Genomic DNA, 24,867 nt, shown 5'->3' on the forward strand with positions numbered 1-24,867 from the left:
TACCCACAACAGTGGGCAAAGCCACTCCCCCACTGCCCGTGACCTGGACCACCCACCCCAAACCAGGAACTTCTGCTTTCTCGCCGTGCGAGAAGGCAGAAACATAAATGGTAGTTATTACCATTTATGTTTCTGCCTTCTCGCACTGCGAGAAAGCAGTGGGGCGACGCCCCCACACCCCAATGGGGGAGCCGCCACTGCTTGTGACAAATTCTTAAGAGTCTGGAGTTTACTTTTCCTTCTCAAACTGAAGAGAAGATTTTCTAAAGTGAACCAACTGTACAATACTTGTGCTGGGTGCAGAGTGGCAAGAGCGACGAAAACACTAACAGGATCAAAACAAATAAACACACCAGATTTCCACACATTATGGTTTGTGCACTATGTACGTTTATCAGTAAGACGGCTTGTGTAAATTCAGTGGTCTGTAACTGATAGCGCGCTACCACACCATGCTTAAGATTTGTATGCCTTTGCCTTCTTTGCTTTACACGTGAGAAAGTACCTACGTGTCAAATATTTAGTAGAAGTCACTCATTAGTTCCTTTAAACCGCGGAAATGTCTCATATAAGCAATCTAAACTTTGCAGCTATGCGTGTCCACTTGCCACCATTCCTACGCCTACAAAACACCAAACCTTGTGCGCAATACCTTAAACCTCATTTAAAAACAGCAACCATGAGGACTGAACAACCTTTCAAATGCAAGCCCTCAATGTAGATCTTCAAAAGAGTAGAGCTGCAAGCACTCCAGGGGAATTAGAGCAGTGGTCCCCACGCACTGGCAAAGCATATAGATCTGGCTGTGGTTGGGAACGTGTTTCCCCCCACGCTCAGCTGTCCTCATAATGAAACCAGCATCTTGAGCTTGAATAGGTAAAGTAGAAGCAGGCCCCCTTTGCAAAGCTAAACTGTGCCCTCAATGAAAAGCGTATGAACAAGGAGTCAGATGTTTGTATATTAGGTGGAGACCTTAGACACAGTCAAAACAAAAATTTATCAATCAAAGAGCCAGTAATTTTGAACCAACATGTTAGGACTGCAAGATTAATTTTAAAAAACGCAAGTCTAATTAGTTAATAGCAAGGTCTAAGGCATTCAAGCAGCAAGATCGTTATACCAAAAAAAAAAAAAATATATATATATATATATTTTATCTACTGGCAGTCGCCAGTAGATAGTTAGGACCGTGTTTCCATAGGAAATCTCAAAATTCTATTTTGAATAACTTTGGCGCCGCTTGACGAATCCTCGCGAAATTTTCAAAACTAATGGGGTGCTCCTTTCAGCTCCTACCCTGAAAGTCTCGGGGTGATTCGTCAAGCGGGGGCCGAGAAAAAAGGGGGTCCCAAAACGCGTTTTCCCCATGCATTTTTCCATAGGACCTTTAGACACAGCTACAGCCCGAACGGCTGAACAGAATTACTTGAAATTTGGCAGAGCGTTGCCATAAGGTCAAGGAAGTGCCTTTTGCAGGTCTGGTGTAAATCTGTTCAGTATTTCCTGAGAAAATAGCATTTAAAAGCATATCAATATCTATACGCGCAGGGTGCGCGCACCCTAACGTGCGCGAGCGTAATTCTGATTGGTGGTTACATGTTAGTCAACGTTCAAATCGGTCGAAATCAGGAAGTGTCGGCCGCCATTTTTTTTGTTTTCAGTGCGAGAGTGAAAAAGGAAGGTGGCGAACGTGAAAAGGGGCAGGGTAGAGAGTTCCTGACCCCCTAGCCTTTGTCAGGGGGTCCCTGAAGGACCCCGAAGGCAGAATTTTTTTTTTTTTTGTCATGGGGGTGCGCGCACGGTGAAAAAAAAAAAAAAAAACTTAATGCGTAGTTTATTGTAAAATAAATAGATAAAAAAAATACATAAATAAATTAGCATTTAAAAAAAACGTACAAATTCACTGAAAAAAACCATAGGTTTCACACAAGTTATAGTTAGGAATTAGCATTCAAAAAACCTTGCAAATTCACTTAAAAAAACCATAGGTTTCACACATGTTATATTTAGGTGGATATTTCACTCGTAAAAAACCAATGAAATTCCCCCGTTATAGTTAGTTCAGATAACTTTAACTCGCGCGACCGCCACTCTATCACAAGGATAATGTCATGAGTGATGCCACTGACCATGTCATGAGTGATGTAATATGTGACGTCATGAGCAGTGGATTGCGGGCACGCGCGAGTTATAGTTCCCTTCACTAACTATAACGGGGGAATTTCATTGGTTTTTTACGAGTGAAATATCCACCTAACTATAACATGTGTGAAACCTATGGTTTTTTCAGTGAATATATATCTCAAAAACAAATAAGCAATGAAAGTGTCCGACACTAGGGGAAATATGAAAACATAAAATTGGCTTTTATTCACAAGCGTTACATTCAGATTCATTTGCAGGATAAACTACTTGACACCAATGGAACAATGTAATTATCATTTAAATGCCATGGCACGCCTGGACAAACTAACCAATCAATAGCAAACCATAAAAAACAAAAGCCAATAGCAGAAGAAAGAAAACAAAGCCCACTCCCTCTGCATTTTTGAATGACTGACGACATGCGGTATGACAGAAAGCTAAAGCAGTCTGTAGCTAAACATCAAAAACATAAGGGGGTAGGGGGACACCATAATCTTTATGCTTTAGAAGAACAGAAGACCCAATATGAAAACAGAATGATATAACAAGACCAATTAATTAGAAACGGACCAAAAAAAAAAATTAAAAAAAAAAAAAAAGTAGAAGAAAAAATTAAAGATAAGGGTTTCAATTTTCATAATGCAGAAAAACTGATGAGCTAAGTTTAATAATATGTTAGTACAGGCAAATGTCAGCCATATGACCACTTCTGATCTAAAACATTCCCTTTCTACTTCCAGACTAAGCTCCAATTGGATGGGTGAAAACAATTGACGCAGATTAACAGACTTATTGTCGCCATCTGTAACAACCATAAATTGCTCGGTCAGGTTGCTCATTGTTATTGCCCTGCGCAACGAAAAGTTACTTCAGCAATGAGATAAGGGGATGCCAAGGACAACTAGATTAATAAGAAAAAACAGTTTTCTATGTTCAGCAATCTGATCAGATACTCGGATATATGATGCAACAAGTCCAATGCAGACAATCATGCCTGGAAGGCAAATCTACATCCTCGTCAGGCCAGTTCTCTGGCTCTAAACGCAAGACTACAACTAAGACAGGATGAAACATGCCAAGGAACCAAACAGAAATTCTCAGTAAAGTAACAAACATATGTAGGTGCGTCTCATCTTCCAATAGAAGTTGAATGTCCCTGATCTCATCAAGACGGATGTGCCAAAAGTCCGTTTTACGAGGGTGGGGTTTAGATTTTATATTGCCCAAGTAGAAGTAATGCATATATATTGGAAATTACTGTACAAAAAAAAAAAAAAAAGTATATATATATATATACACACACACACACACACACACACCTCTACCAGCTGCATGATATATGGTCACCCTAGGTTGCAAAGGCGGGGGTGCACACACACACACCCCCCCCCCCCCCCAACTTACAAGACTATTTAATTGTTGAAAGGGGACATGGACTAGGAGGGGCAGGAGACCTACTGCCAAGAGCTACCCCCAAGAGGCACTCTGTCCCCCCCCCACCCAACTCCACTCGGTGTATTGGTTTTCAGTTAATCTTTCCTACCGCCGCAAGATATCGGCTCCTTACCGGGTGACTGTATGACGGCAGAGGATATTGTGTGACACTGTGGCAACAGGCGAGTTGGCAGGTCTGACTATACCACCACCCAAAGCATCAGTTTGAATGCAAACTCGAGAGTCATTTAACTGCAATCGTATTTGACAAGCGAAGATTCTACTGCAGCTGAACATAGAATCTCCCATTCATAAGAGGAGCAGCAAATCCCCAAACAGAGGTGGCTCCACCGCAATGACGGAGGAGTGTCACCCCACTGCCTGGCGCACAGCCAACAAACGTAAATTACAGCGATGCTCTAGTATAGTTTTATTTTTTGTTTGCTAGCCTGTGCATGGGGGGGGCATGGGAGTGTGGGGGGGGGGCATGGGAGTGTGGAGGGTGGAGTGCTTGTGCACTCCCCAAGTGCTCATGTGTGTTTGGCCAGCCGTCTCAACCCGACCAAAACACACATGCATAATTAGGTTTCTCCAGCCCCCCCCTCCTTCCGCCTCCCCCCCCCCCCCCCCGGGTCAGATCAGGGAGTCTTTTTAGCCCGCTCAGACCAATCTCCTCACTGCTCTGCAGCGCAAGGATTGGCAGGAAGTCTGCCCCAGGGGCTGCTGGGACCTAGGAAGAGGCCAGCAGGAGCGACGCAGCCAGTGGCGTCAAGTACGTTTTTTAAATTATCAACCTGTTGTATTCCCGCACTCGCTCCCCCGCCCGCCCACCACCCTTTGTTAGTGACAGCCGCCCCTGTCCCCAAATGAATGCCAGAGACATGGAGGAGCAAAGTCTGAAGCAAAGAGTGCACTAAAAGCCAAACATCTGTCAGACAACAGAACTGAATGCAGGTCATTCATACAGTACCTGTGTACGCTTAAGGAGAAAGGTTTAGTTAGTAAATGAGATGAGATTAGTAGGACAGGTACAGAAATGGATGCACTAGCATCCCTGGAAGCAGGCAAGAATTAAAGGGGGTTGGGAATTTATATCCCAAACAGCACTGGCTAAACTGACGAAAAGCTTGTACGCTGGAGGAATCGCCCTCCCGGCAATCCAATATTACTATTGGGCAGCACAACTTACTGTTACAAGTCACTGGGTACACTGGCCACAAGTATAACCAGCTTATAGGATGGACAGACAATATGGTACCTGGGAACTATCAGAGCAATCTATGGTGGGGGAAAAAAATAAATAAATAAATAAATAAATAAAAAAAAAAAGGTGCACCACGACACACCAACATCAATCACGTTATGGCACACTGTCAGCGGCTTTGGGGTGGAAAGAGAAGATAACTATGGCTACTCTAGGAGTCGGTGCACCTGGATCTGTTAGCAAAACAACCCAGGTTCGACAAATGGGACCGGATCAGTCCCTCTAGGGTTAGTGTGGGTGAGAAGGAAGGCTATACCCTTTAGCACCGTTCAAAACAGACTATGAACTCTATGCAGGAGAAATGTTTCGATACCTCTAGGTATGCAGCGCATCGTAAAGGGCAATTCCTAAGGGCGTGAGCTTCCGGCCTCCTCCCCCTAGAAGACAAGCTCTTTGATGATTATTTACAAGAGAAAGCAATATCACTAACACACAGGAAGATATTAAACAACTCACCGGATAACCTGGTGAAAACACAGGCCAAATGGGTGAAAGACATAGGAGACATGAGTGATAAGGAGTGGCAGGAGGCACTAGCGTCCGCTCGGGAGGTGGCCATACGTTCGATTTAGATTAAAGATCTTACACAGAGCATACTATAAGAGTACTACACTAGTTGAAATGGGCGTCTCCAGCCCACCACTGTGCCCCAGGAAGTGTGGTCAGGTGGGAACTTTTATACATCAATGGTGGGACTGCCCAACTATCTGGAAATACAGGGATAAAACAACAACAAGAATGCCAACACTGTGTGGGAAGGAAGTAATGGCCTCGCCCTGATGGTGCCTTCTAAATGTCTGGGGAAAAACGGACTTTACAGCGAGTGAAAGAACCTGGGTCGCCCTAGGATGTATGGGTGCAAAACGCAAAATTGCAAGGACTTTGAACTGGGTGACTGGTCCTAGATACAGAGACTGGGAGGCATATATGGATTGGTGTATGCAGGCAGAAAAGGTGGTTTATGAAGGAAGAGGCCATCGGCAAAAGTGGTCAAAGATCTGGGGAAATGGAACAAAAGCAGGGGGACAATATGCATGCAGCTCGATGGATTCTCCCTGCACGGGGAGTAGTTGGGGCAGAGAAATATCAGATATGCAATAAATAACGGTGGGGATATTAAAACGGATGCTGGTCTTGCTATGTGTAAGAATCGAAACTGAACATGAACTGAATCAACAAGGTTAATTGTATTCGCTTAGAGACCAATTTTCAATGAAAAATAATTGTAAAAAAAAAATTCAAGGGGAGTTAGATACTTCCCATGTAGTCCTTTGAGCGCTCCATGGGGGAAACTTAAGAGGTTGAAGTGCTTACTACAGTCCATATGCATTGTTCTCTTCGGTTCTGCATGAACTAAAGGACTGTGGTGCCAAACTATTCCCAAAAGAAACAAATCCAATTTAGAGAGAAATCTCAATTGACAACTGATGTGAGAGTAGGTATAGAAGAATTCCTGGAATGCATTGCGGCTTATAGTGAAAATTAAGTTATGCTTCACAGCTGAGGCAATCAAGAAAATGAAGCTATGCGACACGTGGTCAACAAACAAAAAAACAAAAAACGAAAAAAATAAAAATTTAAAAAGTGTCTGTGGTGAGAAGAGAAAGCCCTGCTGCAAAGATACCACTCCAAATTGCCTAATTTGAACAGCAAAGCTTAGGAGGGTGCAACACTGCATTCATATTGTAAGCACGCAAGGTATTTGGTACAGCTAGAATTTTGAAAGCAAAAAACACCAAAACTATAAAAACTACATTACCTGGCATAACTTATTTTTGCTCCAAAGTATGAATCAAGTAACTGTTTTGTAATTATTTGTTGTTCCTTCTTTTGTATATCTTAAGGCCATCCAACGTGTATTTGGACCCTTGGTTGGCCTGCCTGCCCGAAGTTCTCTCAAGTCTGAAATGGAGAGTCAAAAACAACAACTCTCTAAATAAAACATAACAAAACGATAAGTAACGTTTATAAATTATGGTTTCTCTAGGAGCACACCACTGTCCTCTTCTCTTACATCGAGGACAGAATACATGGCTTGGTCTTTATTTCAGGTTAGAAATGCACTGTTCAGATCGTTCTCTGAAGGACTGGGAAAACACCTCTGTCCTTTCCACACATTTCGAACACCACCACCCCACACAGAGTTCTTTAATCGTGTTACAAATGTAATTTACATCACAGTGAACCACAACAGACAGCATATAGGCTCGTGCACAGACACACAACACCAGCACAGAGATAGCAAGAAACTACATACACTCAAACTCACTTAAAACTGCACGTTGCTTTCCACCAAGCTAAGTTAAAAAAAAAAAAAAAAAAAAAAAAAGCGAAGCTTTGTTCAAGGGCTTTGGCTGTACAACATGAAGCACGAGGGCGAAGGCCAATATTTACTCTGTGTAATATTGCACCAGCCTTCCATTAATAGATCCAAGAAACTGATGCAATACTCCTGCCAAGAAACCAGATACACAGACCTATCCAGCACAGCAAATATAGAAACTGGACACAATGAAGCGGAGAGCATGGCAAAACATTAAAGTGCAGCAACTTGAACCAGTATGGCAGGACTGGCTAGGAAAAGAAGGCCTCTTAAGCTATGCTCCATTAGAGCATGTGTACCAATTAGTGCACGTGCAGTCAATATTCTAGAATACCAAACATCATATCAGACGTCTGTTTCATCGGATTGTACAAACACAAAAGGTAGGGAGATATTAATTAAAAAGGTGTGCTGTGTCCCAAGCGGACACAGTCACTTGTAGACACTTATGTCAGTCATACAACTTGACTCGGTTCAAAGGAACCATAAAAGTGAACAGGATAAATATTAAAAACACAATAAAATACAGGTCACAGTGCAAAAGCATAAAATAAAGTACGTTTTAAAGCATTTCAATATAATATAGCATTTGACCAAGACAAACCCGAGAAAACTAAAACCTCTAAATAGTTCCAAAAAAAGGCCAAGTTACTCGGGATATCAGTCTGCAAAAGGGTTAGACAAATTCAGTCTATTTTACTGGACCCAGCTTGACCCAACAAGCAGCATACCTGCATCAGAGCGCCCACAATGCAAATCAGATGAAGACCGTCGCAGCGCATAACCCACCTTTATATACGAAAGTATACGACCCTACCTCCCACAGACACCATGGAAAATATGAGTGGAGCCTGAAAGTATTACGCGCTATGTGTGGCACTGTACACGCCGCCCACATTCATGCTACACGACTATGTAACCCTAAAGGGGGTCAGAAAATTAGAGCTGGATCATACAATGAAGAGATGCGCAGCCCGATTACCATGCTCAGAAGTTCTCGTTACTCATGTTTTAATCGGTTGTACAATTAATGTGTCTATGTAATGATATCAATGGGCACTGTTACCCCTAGACCTGCACAATACAAACTTTGAAGATGGTGTAAGTGGACCTACTTGCAGCGATAATTTAACCATTTAAAAAAATAAAATAAATGCGGTTAGGTTTCTTCATTAAAAGTAACGAAATTTGCAAGTTACGTTTAGCGCCACAATCCATAACTCACACAGCAGACTTGGCGAACATAATTCAAACCAAACGCAAAGCTCTTGACCTCCCCCTCTATTATAAATAATCTTACTGATCAAATTAATACTTTGACAATTTGAATGTAGTACAATGTATTAGTTTTCAGTAGCTTCTGTTTAGTTACAAGTTATCTTGGAGGTGCTCATACCCTTAAGAAACCCCTGATGGGGAAGTGGAACTCTCCATATCGGGACGCTGGTAGGTGCCACATCGCTGGGCCAGTTGGTTACTTGCTGGGGCAGAGTAGGAGGAGCGGCTGTAGCATCAGGTGGACAATAGGCTAAAGTGACCACAAGCAGAGCAGGCTGCACTTTGACACTAAAAGCATGAAGAGCTCCGCGGTAGCAGACTTGGTGGCTTGAAGAGTGTAGGAGGCTAGTGGTGAGAACCCGGACATAAAATCACTTACTCCACATGCAGATGAACCTCACCTCCACTAATAGAAAGATTGACACGCTTATGGCCAGAGTGGACAAGATATTTCGCAAAACTGGATGGATGAATACCGCATTCTGATTCGCAGGCCTGGATCCCGGCCCTGGAGGACTCATTGGGACATGGCGCTAAACTTCTGATAGTCCTACAGACCAAGAATGAAGAACTGGAAACTAGGTCTCAATTAAGTAACCTCGGATTTGTTGGCCTGCCTGCGTCTACCAACACTGGTAACATTATGGAGTATGTATAATCTCTCCTCAAATCCCTCTTTGGCAAGGACAATTTTTCACCTCTATTTGGAGAAAGAGTGTACCACGCCATGCACGCAAGGCTCCCTTGGGAGCACCACCAAGACCCATCATAGCAAAGATCCTAAACTTCAGGATTCATGATACTGTCCTCCGATTGGCAAGGGAGAGGCAAAGCCTTGTTCATGATCATGAGGGCAATGCCCTATCCATTTTTCCGGACTTCACCCAAGCGTCACCGGTGGCGAGACAAAAGTATGTCTCACTGAAGCATAAACTCCAGTGGGCTGGCATTCCTTACACCATGCTAGACCATGGTGGTTGAAGATCATGCACATCAACAAGCCACACATATTCCAAGACCCAAACAATGCAGTCAACTTTGTGAAGCACTTCTTATCAGAGGCTGGTGCGGATACTTGGAGGAATGCATCCAGAATGGTCGCTACTCGGAATGACCAGACACGGATGGCATCCAGAGCGGAGATGAATAAAACCCCACGAGACACAGTAAAAGTCTACGCTCATAGCCATTTCAGGTGCGGCGTTTCCTTATGCTGCGATGGCACAGGCAACAGAGTTAACCCCCACACTGCTATGGGGCACTCCGACAGCAAGGAGCCCAGTTGTGATTAATACACTGCCATCTTCATAAAGGTATTCCCTGGCGAGTCTCCTGGAGCCAGGACGTTGTTTTGCCAGCATTCCGACTCTTTCCCCATCTCCCCCCATCCTGCCCAGGGGTAAGCCTCATAGGTTTGAAGTTATTCAACTGGGCACAGAATTGTACGCACTTGGTTGGTGCACGGAGTGAGATGAGGGAGGGATGTGGATCACGAGCCGTTTGGAGGGGGCGAGGGGAGGCTGCTCACAGGGGCTAACCAGATCAACATGCAGGCATTCAGGACCAGCGGTACCTCTACACACTTCCGGCTTCTCAACTGGAATGCCCAGGGGATTAATAACCCCAGGAACAAGTGACAAGTCCTTGCTTACTTGGACACACAGATATCGCCTTCCTTAAGGAGATACCTGTTGATTGATCACAAATCCCACTGTGCTGCTAACTGGTGTGGCTATACCGCTCTAGAGGCCTTCTCCTCCTAGGCTAGGGGCATAGCTAGTTTGATGAGGCAGGGTGTCACCCTCTGGGTCATCCACAAAGATAACAACCCTCAGGGTAGATTGCACATAGTTCAGGGGTTCTGTATGGGAGACAGATCACTCTTATAAACTCAGATGTGCCCCAATGCAGATTTTCCTCACACAACTGCGGCACAAGTGCTCTCTCAGACACCACGACATGGGCTGTGGGGAGGAGACTTTAATCTGTCCCAGACCGAAAATTGATTGCTCAAATCCCAGTGTTCATGCCCATCACAAGGCTGCAACTGCACTTGTGTCCATGTCTCCTGGAATGCTGGCTGACAAATGGAGGCTGCACCGCCTGGGTAGTGGTGGTGGTGGGGGTGGGCGTCATATGTGTCATGGGCAAGATTAGGCTATTGGCCAGGTATGGCAAAAGTATGCACTCGGATGAAAGAGCGTGGCCATTTGCACCGAACACTGTCGGACCAGGTCCCAGTTAAACTTACATGGTGTTCCCGCTCAGAGGGCCTTTACATGGCACGTCTGTGGTCCCTTCTTGATTACACACTCAGGGAGAAGTGCAGACAAAGAGCCTGAATTCTGATACAAATTAAGGTTCAATAGTTTCCACAGGCATCGCCTGGGAGGCCCTTAAAGCATTCCTAAGTGGTATCTGCATTGAAAAGCAACATGGATTTCGGAGAGCCTTGCATACTCAGACACTCTGGAGACGGTACTCAAGACTGTAGAAAACCAGATGTCACATAGGCAGGATGGACAGGGTCCGGCGTAACTCTGCACTACCCTGGATGAATTTACAGCTACTGCGGATTTTACTCACATAAATACATACAGGCCAAAGCGTATGGTGAGGCAGAGTGTCCCAGTAGGACTCTGGCAGCAATGCGGAGGGGCCACCCTCTGAAGCGGAACGATCGTAGTTGACAAAGTGACTTAGGGCAGGCACTCCGAGGCAGAAGACATTTGCGAAGCATTTATAAAGCACTTTACTGTGCTATACACATTGCAAACAAGTGTTCCTGCTGGTCATTACATAGCGTACTTTGATCAAATCAGTATGACTTAGGTGGATGGCCCCAGAAGACAGTTTCTGGTTGTGCCTCGGACCCTAGAATCTCACAAGTGATCTCTAGACTCCCTACATGCAGAGACCCCCACAGTTTTACCAGGCCTACTCCCCACAGCTTGCAAACTTCACCAAGTGTCTATAATGAGTCACTGGACAGAGGCACGCTATCCACCCCCCCCCCCTTACAGAGAGGCCATGCCATCACACTTCTAGAGCCAGGCAAACCGGCTGAGCACCAATTTGTGCCGCCCATTATAACTCAAACGTCAACATGAAGATCCTTGCCGTGACCTTGGCCAACAGAGGACTCCTACTGCCAGACTTCAATCTTCTGGACCAGGCAGGTTCTCTCCTTGGCCAGCCTACCTCTCATAACCTCCGGAGCCATAAACATGACGGACAGTGGTCTAGCTTGCACCTTTGGAGACCGTGTACAACCTGTCCCGAATACTTACTAACACCACTAAACTGGACTATGTTTTGTACAAGTGAACCGGTCTATGCAAGAAAGTATAGAAATACAACTACCTCATATGACACTCAAGGCATTTATACCTAGTTCACGGGCTACAACATGACAACAGTTCTGCAGATGCCAGTCGCAGAAATAGTGTCTTGGTCATAGACTAATTAGACTCCCTCCTATTGGTGGAAATGTTTACCCTCCCCAAAAAAATATCTACTTTGCCCACTAAGTGTATGACTGTTTTATGCAGCACTGACAAAGCCAATAGGTCTGGTTTACATAAGAGTCCTGAATAAAACATTTAAAAAGAGTCTGTGGTGAAAGAGGGGTGCCTGCTTTCCGTATACAATTCGTCAAGGACAAGGAATAATTAACATAATGCTGACAACTTTTGAAATGGAAAATTATCCCTCTTACATTGCAATGTGAGCACTCCAAAAATCTGACGACAATTGGTCTAGCACCTGCGCTTACAAATCAGCCCTGTCACCCAAGCACAAATTAAAAGAGCCCTGTCCTACTACTATGACACCAACATTCTGTCCTATTGAATTCGCATGCTGCTGTCTTACAAACCCCAAGTTTAGTTTATGCATATGTTAGTGCCTCACTTGCATCAAGCAACCACAACAATCACCAGCACCTCCTCTTGCCTAAACAAATGAAGCCTGGAAGCTAATTGAAGTCCACGCAAACTTTAGAAGAACGGCTACAATCAAACAAATTTAGTGGGCGGATTGTGGTAAATCATGCTACAGACCTCCCATTACAACTGTTATGGTATGTCTTGAGGTACTCCCATTTCAATTTAACTGCAGTTTTCTGAAGGGACAACCACCACTACTAGGTGCCCTAAAAACCACACATAAGAAGTGTTCTTAAGGCACAGGCTGCAAGGTATGTACTGGTTTTGCTGTACAATAAAGAATCTAGAACCACAGGTTAACTGTACTGAAAATTAGGTTTAAAAATTAACTGAAAGAGTAGAGGCTTAACTGCCTTCTTCAAACTGCATATGTGCAGTGACAGAAAGGCATGTAATCTTGGAATGGGTTGTCTAATATTATATACATTCAGATATACACACACACACCTCAAGATAGATGCACTCATGCTCAAGCAAGTCTTGCAAGTACAAACATGTTCCATGTTCTGCAACACTCAAATGAGCATATGTTGTGATGCGGGTGGCTATTTGTAATTTTCCATTCCAATATGGCGGATGGTCATGCTACAATGCTGCATGCATGAAAAAGGAAGCCAAAGCCCCATCAGCACTTTCCAGGCCAGGGGGGGGGGGGGGGGGCGGCACAGATACTGGGTAAGGAGCAGAGTGGGGTGGGTAAATGCAGAGACTTAATCCCACTTCCGTACAAATAGTCTTTTTGGTCATAACCCTGTGGCATTCTAGAAAGATATGCCAATGGGGCACACGTTATTAATTGGCCGTCCTTGTGATGGCTGTTTCTTTAAAAGTGCATGTAGTCTATTTTAACACCAAGACTATTATGAGGTAGGTGGGGAAAAACATTTTTTTTTGACTTGCACGCAAGGTAAATAACGATTACACAAGGTTCAGTAAATAATGTCTGTTAAACAACCTTGATTATGAGTTTTTGCCATGTACCACAGAATCGTTATTTACTGCATGTGTTGAATACAAAAATGTGTGTTGTGCAGCGCAAGGGGTAAATACCACACTCCTTAAGTACCACATGCACAAAACATCCAGTGCCTGTGTTCCAGCATTGGAAGTACCTGGAGTGAGCAAATGAATACCTAGAGAACAAAAAGAGTAACATGAGTAACTTGGGACACCCCGAAAGTACACTAAATTCCCTGAAACAAGACGCAAGGAATCCACTGCTATCCTCTGATATCACTCAGTCATCACAAGTAGAAACCAGTCAGGCTCTCCCATCATGGAAAGGAAGTACAAGTTTATGGATCAGGACCTGGAGGTCCTGGCCATGGAGGTGGTAAGACATCCTCATCTAATGTGCCATCTCATGCTGAAGATCCCACCAAAAACAAACAAAAACATGGCTGTAAAAGGATACAAGGGACCAAATCAACACCAACAAATCCAAAGGAGGATGAAAAATATTTTTTTTAAGTTCCAAACCTTAAAATTCTAGGTACTCAGGTGAGATGACAAGCACTAAAGCATGGCTACCTTAAGCTGTGGGAAGAAAAAAGTATTAGGAACATCCTTACCATGTCTTCCACGCAAGACATGAAAGAAGGCCTCATGGTTGGAGGAATCCAAAGTAAGAGACATGAGAGTTGTAATCTAAGAACATGTGAATTTTAAAATGTTGACTTGGCTGAGAATCCTCCTTGTGAAGAGCGATTTAATGTTAAAAATTCACATTTATCCATGTATGTGGTATCATAGGGGTCAACAACTCTCTAATGCGACTACTGACTTGAGATTGGACTACAAAAATCAATGTCCATTGCAATCTTGATGAAGTGATTTGTCTGCCCAGTACCTCAAGTGTGTTGCATTAACACAGTATGACTAACCTTGCTTCTCGTCATGATCATGACATTGTGGTTTCACCCCGAGTGGCCAACAGCAGTTCATTATGCACAGGTCTGCATCACACAGCATTAGCACATTAATAGTGTACGTCATTTGATGGCTGTAGCGCACGTGTTGCCATCCACGCGAGTCAGTCTGGTGTATGCAAGTGCAGTCAGAGCACCCTAGAGTGTCAGGTAATCCTGCTGTACATAGAGGTTTGCATTGCTGGCATTAGCTATGTCCATGGGGAACTGTATGCGTTTCTCATTCTCCCTATGCAAGGCATAGGTCACTTAGATTATTTTGCCAAAGTGACTAAGAAATACCATGCACCAATCCTACCTTCTGCTGTGTGATGAGCGTTATAAAGAATTCTAGCACTTTCAGGAAGGGGGTGGCAGTGGGTCACTATCGGGCTCCAGAGCATCTGTAACAATGAAAATGTTGTGTGCAGTGCCAACATCGAGCCTGTGGAGCCTCTGGATCTCAACATGAGCCATGTTTATGGGTTACAGCCTCATTACGCCAATCCCGGCCGTCCTCCACTTCTGCTTTGCCATTTGAAGTCATTAAGGCTTCCACTCACATGCTACATGGTTTTTTGTAGCAAAACACGGGTCTTCCATAGCAGGATATAGCAGCCCCAAAGCCACTGTGGTGTACTGAAGCATGGAAGTGTGAGCTGCTGCAATCATCGTGTTAGAGCTTCACCTGTCCATGGCTATTTATGTTGGTCTGGCCCTGTGTGAAGTTGTGAGAGCCCCCCCCCCCCCCCCCCCAAGCAGTGCATGTACTTTTTCGGCATTATTGTGTTGCCCTTCGTTTTACAGATTTGCATTCCCATACTTTCAGATGTGCATGAGATCTCAGCAGTGCCCACACCGCTCACCTACCAAAATAAAACACTCACAGTTCAATCGGTAAAACTGCCACCTTACATAGAGACTCGCCACAAAACTGTATCTATAACACATCAGAATGTGCTGGATTAGAATGTGTTCTCTGGTTGAAACCTTGTAACTAACGTCAATTCTGCACTGAGCAAACTGAACAAGCCATGCAGACTGCGCACTTAATAGAGTCAAATAAAGTGTTATTCACCCGTTGCATTCGATCACTGAAAGCTGCATTTCTCACCAACAACTTCTGGCTTCCGCAAGCCTCGCTGCTTTGGTAGGAGTTTATCAAAAGGAGAGCAAACTCTTTGTATTCGGATATCTGGAACAGTCCAGTTTTGTGAAGGGCCCGTCAGAAAAGAAAGCCCAGTTCAGTGGGGCAAGTTGCACAGACACCCCTAACTAAATGAAGCCAACCATGACTTTGAGGATGCTCCACTCAAAAGAATGCCTGCCTACCCCACGTATTCTCAATGTGCACGTCTCACATGGGAGAAGAAAGGTGAAACAACTGCACGGTGCAATAAAACTCTTCTCCGGCGTTCGAGGTCCTAGAGCAAGGCTGAACGTGGTGAGGTCATCCCGACAACGCCTCCCTCCTCCCCCTTTCTAATCATGGGGAGGGCGAGCGAGGCGCCTGGTCAGCCTTAGTCACCGGCCCGTTGACGTACACACAGGCACATGCTTCCACCCCGAGGAAGCACAACACAGAGCAGGTAAACCCGTCCGCCAGATGTCGAATCAGTGTTTACCAGAACATACGATTTACTGGGGCCGCTGAAACTCACCCTTGAGCGAGCCGTGTGTGTCCGGGACCCGGTACAGCCTGCCACCAGAGCTCCCCGAGGGAAAAACACCCAGCTTCCGAGCCCTGCAGAGACGGACACCCGCCCCTCTATGATTTTTTTTTTTTTTTAAATCATTTCATAGAGTAAGATCACGAGGTCTTTGCGTTAAACGGGAGGGGGCTCGTCCCAGCAACGAAGCAATAATTGTTTACACACCCTCCGCGTGTGCAGGGCTGGGCAGCACACGAAGTTTTTGTATCTGTCTGCAAACCCCACCTCCACAACATTTCGCAACGCACTTATGGGGGGGGAGGGGCGGAGAGGAAATAGTACAGCCGCGAGTACTGTGGTCAACAAACAAGCGGAAAGCACATGCACCTTTCCTGTACATGTCATTGCAAGCTGGTGGGTGGCGCATGGTTTCAGTTCCCCTCTCATACCCTTTGGGACAAATATTACTAAGAGATTAAACCGAGGTTAGTAAATATGCCAAACAAAACTAGACAGTTCGAAATAAATGTTAACATCTTAACAGTATTAAAAACAGGTACCCAGCCTGCGTTTTTAAAATAATGTTGGCCCTGCCGACATTCTAGAGCAAATTAATAAGTGAATTATTTTGGGAACTGGAAATTTCTTTCCGCCCAAAATACCTTTTAGCCCGTAGTGGCCAACGGCATGTGCAAATCTGTTGCACGTTTTATTTTATTTTTATTAATAAAATAAAAAACGCAGAGGCGCGCCGCGCCCGAGGGAGGCAGGGGCTTGTTTGTAGCCGGCCGCCTTCACGTGTGGACAACAAGCTGTGAACTTGGCTAATCCGGGCGGGCCAGCCCCGTCCCTGGCCGCTGCGCAGCCAGGCTTGTGTGCCCTGGAGGAGGGCGGAGACAAGCGTTTTCAAGGAGCGAGGCGAAAGCAGAGACAAGCTGCCATGCGAGGAGGCAGGCTGGGCTGCAGCCGCGGCCATGCCCATGGTGCCTTTGAGATCCTAGGCCGGCTGCCACACGGGGCGAGTGCGGGCTTTGGAGGGGCGGGCGCGAGCACAGACAGGCGCTCGCTTCTCCGCAGACGACTGACAAGTTCATAACCTTTGCAGTCTCCAGCCCAGAGCGCTGCTGCTAAGGAGGGGAAAGGGCAGAGTCGGGATGTTGCTCGCTGACGCCTCACCAAGTTCTCTCAAGAAAGCAGCAGTAAGAGTGGGGGCATTGAGGCGCTAGACACCAGCGAATTCATGGCACGGGGGAGGTCTGTCCACGCGGAAGGGCATGGCGCAAAGGTGTTGCTCACATCAGAGGTCATGCCATCACCATATGAAGAGCATGGCACTGAAAACCAACGAGGACACAGTATTTAGCGGGTGGCTCTGCCCACGCTAGGCGGAGGGGGCAACAGACTGCGGTCAGAATTGGCTGTGCTTGTTTAAGAATTCTCTCATACACTACACACAAATAAAAAAAAAAAAAAACAACACTTTCACAATAGTCACTAATGCAATGAGGGCAAAGGGGGAAAAGAGAAGCGCCTGTACGACTTTTTGCTAGATGGCAGAGAGCATAGCGATTAAAAACGGGGCAAGCACGCAATTAATTTAATATAAAAGAACCTGAAGGAGGCACATGTCAAACTACCCCCTCCCCCCCCCCCCCCCCCCCAAACACTGGGCTGCCGCAGGCTCTGCGACACTTCCAAGTCCATTCTCTCCATGCCCCCGCCCTGTTAGCTACATGTAGTGTGGGGGGGGGGGGGGGGGGTAACACGAGGCAGTGGCTCATTACCCCCAAAAGAGTAACACTCAACACTTGGGCATGCCCGCTTACCTGTCGTTCTGGGCGCAGAATCCACGCGCAGAGGCCGCCTCGTCTTGCAATCCCTACTTCCCAGGACTTTTCTACCACTCCTTGGGCAGTTTCTCCGAGCAGTAAACACGCCTCCTCTCCCCTCAAGAAAACAAATCAGGTTAAAAAAAAAAATCGGATTAAAACACGGCTTTGCGAGTCCTGAGTGTCCCACGCTGCTCCATTCCAAAAAAAAAAAAAATCAGGACTTTAAAAGCAGTAAAGTAAAATCTAGAAGGCTTGCAGCACCGTCTGCACGCTGCAACGCCTCAGCTGGTCTCTCTCCTTCACAGGCAGCTCCGCCTTCCCCAGCTGTAGTAGGGCCTTTTAAACACTCCTCCTCCTCCTCCGAGTCGTGCACGCCCAGCCCGGCCGGGGGCGAGCCGAGACGCGCCCCCGGCTGCTGTGCGCGGCCCCTGGGCTAAAAGGAAGTGGGAAGCCCCCTTTTTTGGGAGAGGAGGTTTTTAGGCTGATGGCGAAGGGGCTCCCATATGTCTACTGTGAACTTAATGCTGGTGCTCCGCAAAGATTTGGGCTCTCGAATCTGTCAAACTTGTAAGGGGGGAGGGGGAGAGGAGTAAATGGCGTAACGCAAAATAATTTCCCCACCCTCTGCAGAATGCAATGAGGGGGTCCCAGAGTCGCCCATATCTGACAGTTCGTCATTAGCCTTGGGGTGAAAGGGAAACCCCCCCCCCCCCGAAAGGCTGGGCCCCCCTGAAGGGTCATGCACCACCCCGCGCCGCAGGGGTCCGCATTACACCACTGAGTGGGGTCCTCTGGACATGAGAATGTTGCTCCATTCTGAACTTTGCATTGCCACGCACTGGGTAAGTGACTTGCAGGCTACGAGTTTCAGTCCCAAGGGGCCCAACTCAGGTTCCATCCTTCTATTGACGATACGTGGAGCAGCATAACAATGGGTAATATTTAGTATCAGTTCTTTACAGCGAAAGCCTCGTTCTGAAGCGATATGAAAACAATACTGCCACTAAACAATATGCTTTATTTATTTATTCATTAATAATTCATTTTTTAGAGTAAGCTGACTCTCCACATTAAGCTAATAATTTTCTGCGGAATGACCCCCAAATATTTCTGCGAACTGAAAAAACAATTTGAAGGCTTTCCTCTTCTTCATTTCCCACGGTCACTATCTTGCTAGAAACCTAAATCCCCTAGTTAAGTGCTACTGTCAAGTGTCATATTCACCTCAAATATCTCTTTTCAGGCTTGACTTGTCTAAGCACGGTTGGCTTTAGCGCTTGTGGCGCCCTGTGCAACAACCTTTCCTTTTTTGCCCCCCCCCCCCCTGCCACGTTGTCCTCGTCCTCCGTGGATTCCCTTACTACCCCCTGCTCTCTCCATTGCCCCTCTCACACATGAATTTCATTTGTTTTATAGCGCTACTCATACTGTTGTAGGCTGTCAGAGCACTTTACATCCTACCCATATACAAAGACACTTAGTCATAGGTGTGTACACGAGTCTATAGGAATTGTTTATTAAAGCAAAGAGGATTACAAGGTGTAGGAATCATGTGTCACAATAGTAGGCAGTATATTTTAATAGTGTTCAATACGGAGAAGCATATACTCAGGATTTACTGACTTATCACAGTGGTTGGCGTTACTAATAAGAATGTACTTCTACCCAAACAAACTCTTTTTAGCAAAATTAGGGCAATGAAAGTCCATTTAGTTTAATGGCCTGTGTTTGAGGGTCATTTTACCCAGTGCTTAATTTGAACTGATGGTTCTGGTGCTCAGCACCAGCACCTAATCGACAACACCAGCACGTGTGACAGTCTGCCACAAGATGGCGCTGTCTGGCTAATTTAGAGATGAACACAACAGCAGTTAATTGTTATTCAATGTACATTAAAAAGGACTATAACCTGCCACCTAAGCCAAGCCATTCTTCTGGATTGGGGGCCAGTAATAGTCCGAATTGTCACACCTGTAGGAGTGTGATGGTTAGTAGTTGTGTTGTTACTTTCACTGGCAGCGCTGGGAAGGGCAATTCGTGGTGAAAGCTGCAGTGACCGCCTGACGAGAGCACTGGCACTTATGTTTTTTTTTTTAATTATTACAAATTAAGCACTACTTTTACTGTTACTTTTAGTAAAAGTCAGACTTTCCTCCGGTGACCCTAAAATATTCATCCACCCAAGGCATTTTACTGGAAAGTGTAAATCAATGGAGGGTCACTGTTCCTAAAGATTGCCAGCCCAGTCGGCCGCTAGGAGTATATACGTCAAGAGGTACTTATCTACATGAGTAGTTAAAGGTTGGATACAGAAAGGAAATAACTCCTATTTGGAGAGTTGCCCTCACACACCCTTAAGGGTGTCATGCTTCATCACTGGGCGTCTTTCTCCTCGTGGGGGTGGCGCTGCAGTCCCCCACAGGTCCGCGAGAGGGCTCTTTGTCAGAGATCTTTTCAGAGGAACGCCACAGTGGTGAGTGCGTGGGGATTGGTGCAAGTGGGTTAAAAATACTGTGCTGGTACCTTCCAATATATTTATTCTTGGGGACATACGGTATAGTTAAAAACAGCTCAAAAAGATCAGTACACTACTGTAAATGAGGAGTGTTTGATCCTTTTTTAGCAATTTCCGAGTGAGAAAGCGAGGTGATAGGTGGTGGGTTAGGTCTAATCAGGTCGACATGTTTCACGCCTAGATGGTCCCTAGAGGATCCTATGGCGTTTCGTCAGGACCGTGGGTATTTTTTATTGTGAAGAAATCATAATTATACAGGGGTTTGAAAAGGAAGCACACAATACACCCTGTAATATTACCCTGATTTAGGTATGTGATCTGGGCGGCTCTGCACCCACTTGTTAACAACCACCTTAATGTGTGAATCCAACCCCAAGTGTTATTCAGGGCGGCCCCTGCGGCGGTGGAAGCGGCTCAAGAGCTTCCATTGACCTGGGATACCGCATGGATACTTGCCTGCAGTCCCTTCGTCAGCCATAGGTACCTCTTCACCTATACCTCTAGCTGCCGATTGGGCTGGCAAACTTTAGGAACAGTGACCCTCCACTGATTTACACGTTATGTCTTGGGAGCACGGGTACTGGACTTTCTTTTTCCATTAGCTCCCCGTCGCCCCGTTGTGCATTAGATTTTACTGGAAAGTCCAAGTTAGACTGGCATTTCAGTGTCAGAGAGTCTTGCAGCATTTCTGTCACAGTAAATAGCTGGAGGCCACCATCAGTGTTACAATAGTGTGCTGCATCTCTGTATCTTTTACCACCCAAAACGTTCTTAGCTTTTGAATTGTGCAGAAAAGGAATATACGTCTTACTTCTCTTTTTAGTCATGTAAAGCTGGACTGTCAGACTTCACATTAGGCTGTTGTAATTTTATGTAGCTCACACAGGAGGTGCCAAAAGGAAGAACAATGCTACTATATAGAAAAGAGGACAATTCTATCCTATAAAGCTTCCATATCATAAGTCTCACACTAAATATAGGGTAGCAAGTGAAAACTATATAGGGTCTGGTGAAAAGAAAGACTGCAATAGACGGGCACAACACAGTTGTGGACGAAAACCCTCACTCACCCGAGGGTGACATGCTTCATCATTGGGTTTCTCCAACACACGAGGACCGCAAGGTACCTCGTATGGGCTACGACTTAACCCAAAAGGGAAGGAGCAGGAGTGCGAAGCACGTGTTGGAACTACCAACTCAAAAGGTAAGGAGGGGCAGAGTGCTGAAAATAAATGATAATAGTGTCTTAAAAACTACCTACTTAGGGGTCACAACTTTATTCCTCCTACCTAGGTGGTAGTGATTAAAATGCAAGTGAATACAGGGTTATGGATATATACCCTCATAAATGATCAACATGTTTCTGCCATGGTGACGAAAAGGTTCAAGGCATTCATCAGGATCAATAGGAGTCACTCTGCTGAATGTAGTGTAAAAAAATATAATAAATAAAATAAAGTGATACTTAGGCCTCTAATCCTTGACCATCATGCTTTAGTATTGATCGATATGATCGGTCAGGGGGCTCTAAGTGTAGGATGTGTAATTCAACTCAACCTCCTACCAAGTGTCTTGACGTGTCGGTTAATCTGGTAGAGGATTAAAAATCATAGTAATGTCAACCCTACATCAAGACAAAATGCAGACACCACAACTAAAACTTAGCCAAACCGGGGAATAGGTGTGTGTCCATTTGAAACATATGGTAATCTATAAGATCAAGTGTAGAGTCCTATTTAGACCTTATACGATGTTATCCTTATGTAAATGGCACAAGATTCTATCTAATTCTCATAACTAAATCTAATGTATAGATGGATAAATCACCACATAATCGTAGTAGAAATTAAAAAACGGGGTCTAAATAAAATAACCCGTCCCGTAACTGCGATGTCATGGAAATGCTAAATCCAAACTGCATTCTGGCCACAAACGACATCTGAAAAGGACACGTGATACGAGAGTAAAGAACCAGTCTCATATACACCCCCAAGCAGTGTTAGACTGTAAGGTATGGCTACCGAAGGCATAAACTGTATGCTATTGAAAAAAGCAATGAGCTACACATACTATCGTAAATTGCTCACCTTATAAAACCGCACGGTCTCCTCTTCAACACTCGGAAGGGAGCGGCGGCACCTACTTAGTAAGCCGATAAATACGGAAGTCGGAATACAACGTAGATGACGTGTTGTATACGTCACACGTCTACGCTCAACGTGTAGTCATGGAAACGGCGTAACGCTCTCTCTATACCAATGGTACCAGTTTCGCCGTGTAGTTTATGTATTGCATCCGTAGTATCCGTACTGTTAGTTGATGATCAGATCATGAGTGCAACTCAATAATCTAGATCCAATATTCAGCGCACAATATAATGATACGGTGTATGCACCCTGAAAGAGTACCGCTATAAACAACGGAAAACAGTCACCAGCTCAATATAAAAAGCCAAACAAGACAAAGATAGCTGTAACTCATTTACTCGAGAGACAGAATGTCTACTATCTATGTAAATAGGTATACTGATTAATGACTTAGACCAATAGCTAATTCATGTAGTTAGAAATATAAAGATGTCCATAGATTGTTACGCTCTCCTATGAATAGGTAGCATACGGTCAATGATGCCTAGTCTTCACAAGACAGGATATAATAGCAATCATGTATAAAATAACTACCAGCTTACAGTATCCGAATGGATTAGTTATCTCTAATTAGTGCGTAGGTACTCAAGTCATTAACAACAAACTCCTACAGCATTTGGTGTTGATTAGCAAACTATACCAAAACATAGTATAGGTATTGTTGTATATCTTAAAGCGAACCTAGAGCACACCAGGGTATATCGTCATTAAGTCCAGTATGATGACTCGCCAACCTGAAAACCTATCTTTGTTCTCTACGGAACAACACAGTCTCCAGGGGTCCCATATCCCTATGGTAATGGGGCTTGTCCAAAACTACCCAACTGAGAACTCTCTCTGTGTGTCCCATATCAAGGAAGTGTCTTGTGAGTTTAGTATTGGATTTCTTCCGTTTGATTGAGCTTTTATGTTTAATCATCCTTATTTTAACTTTACGGGTTGTCCTCCCTACATAGAATAACTTACAGGGGCACTGTATGAGATATATCAATGCTTCAGAATTGCAATTGGTATAGCTTTGTAGTTTCCAAGAGATTTTTAAACCCAAATCAAGTTCCAAAGTGCGTTTGGTCAAGTGACAAACTACACACTGACCACACGGGAAATGGCCCTGAACTGATGTGCCAGTGTCAATGGTCCGTATGAGATTGGTTACTTGTGGTATTCTCGGCCGAGAGTGAACAAGTATATTGCTAAGATTCTTACTGCGTTTAAAGGCAAAAAGGGGCCTCTCGTTCGTTTTATTGCCTTTATTTAAGATATGCCAATTTGAATTAATGGCTTTCTTGATTGTGGTGCTGAGATGGCTGAAAGTGCTGACACACACCAAACGATTTGAGGGAGGTTTCTCATAAGTTTCCAGGAGTGCCTCTCGATTGTTATTTGAGGCTCTCTTCTTTGCCGTTTGTATTAATCGTGATGTATATTGTCGGGTGCGAAGATGGGTACTCAACGTAGTAGCATGTTTCTGATACATCCGAATTTCTGTACAATTTCTCCTCAACCGTAGGAATTGTCCTATTGGGAGATTGTCGCGGAGGGCCCGAGGATGAAAGCTTGTATAATTCAATAGTGCATTACATGCCATGGGTTTCTGATATAGTTCTGTAAATATCTTTCCCTCTTGGGGATACAATCTCAAATCCAAAAAAGGTAAAGTCTCATTGCTTGCCTCACAAGTGAAATTCAGATGCGTATTCAGAGTATTAAGCCATCTAGAGAATTCCATTAGAGAATCATGATCACCTTCCCAAATGACTAGGATATCATCTATATAACGCTTCCACAGCAATAATTTGCTGTGGAAGGGATTGTCGTCTGGGTAGATGTAGATGTCTTCAAACCAATGCATGAAGAGATTGGCCATGCTGGGTGCACAGGTACTGCCCATCGAAGTGCCCATCACTTGCCAATATAGTTGATCTTCATAGGAGAAGAAATTCTCTCTCATTACTAGATTGGCACATTTCATAACAAATGATGTAGGTGTCTGATCGCTCCGGGGAGTTTCTTCTAACAGATGCTGTATAGTCCGAAGTGTTTCTTCTTGGGGTATATTTGTGTACAGTGCTTCTACATCAAACGAAGCCATGAGATGTATAGTTGGATCGTAATGAATGGTGGTCAAGTAGGACAAGACATGTTTGGTGTCCTGCAAATATGATGGCATATTGGCCACCAACGGACGAAGAAACCAATCAACAAATTGGGATAATGGTTCAAGTAAAGAACCAATCCCAGCAACTATAGGGCGACCTGGAGGGGGCCTCTGATTTTTGTGTATTTTAGGCAAGATGTAGAATGCAGGAATCTTCGGATGGGTGGGAGTCAAAAAATCAGCTTCATTACGGGTGATCCATCCTGCTTCCCGTGCTTCTTTGACAAGAATACTAATGGTGTTCTGCAGTCGCTTAGTTGGATCT

At 44.8% G+C, this 24,867-nt stretch overlaps 1 protein-coding gene across 7 annotated transcripts in view; it reads right to left on the reverse strand.

Moving 5' to 3' along the window:
- The window catches only part of GRB10 (growth factor receptor bound protein 10), a 642,351-nt gene extending 624,246 nt beyond the window's left edge, over positions 1–18,105 (reverse strand). For 2 of the 7 annotated variants that reach the window (XM_085607303.1, XM_085607300.1), the window contains exon 1: positions 17,777–18,085. The gene's annotated coding sequence lies outside the window, so the exon portion shown is untranslated. Of the gene's footprint in view, positions 1–6,602; positions 6,742–15,959; positions 16,234–17,776 lie in introns of those variants that run through there. The other 5 variants (XM_085607307.1, XM_085607301.1, XM_085607304.1 and 2 more) reach the window with 4 other exon arrangements.
- Positions 18,106–24,867: the final 6,762 nt, after the last annotated feature.

Source organism: Triturus cristatus, chromosome 5_2 (genome assembly GCF_964204655.1).
Source record: "Triturus cristatus chromosome 5_2, aTriCri1.1, whole genome shotgun sequence".
NCBI classification, from domain to species: Eukaryota; Metazoa; Chordata; class Amphibia; order Caudata; family Salamandridae; genus Triturus; species Triturus cristatus.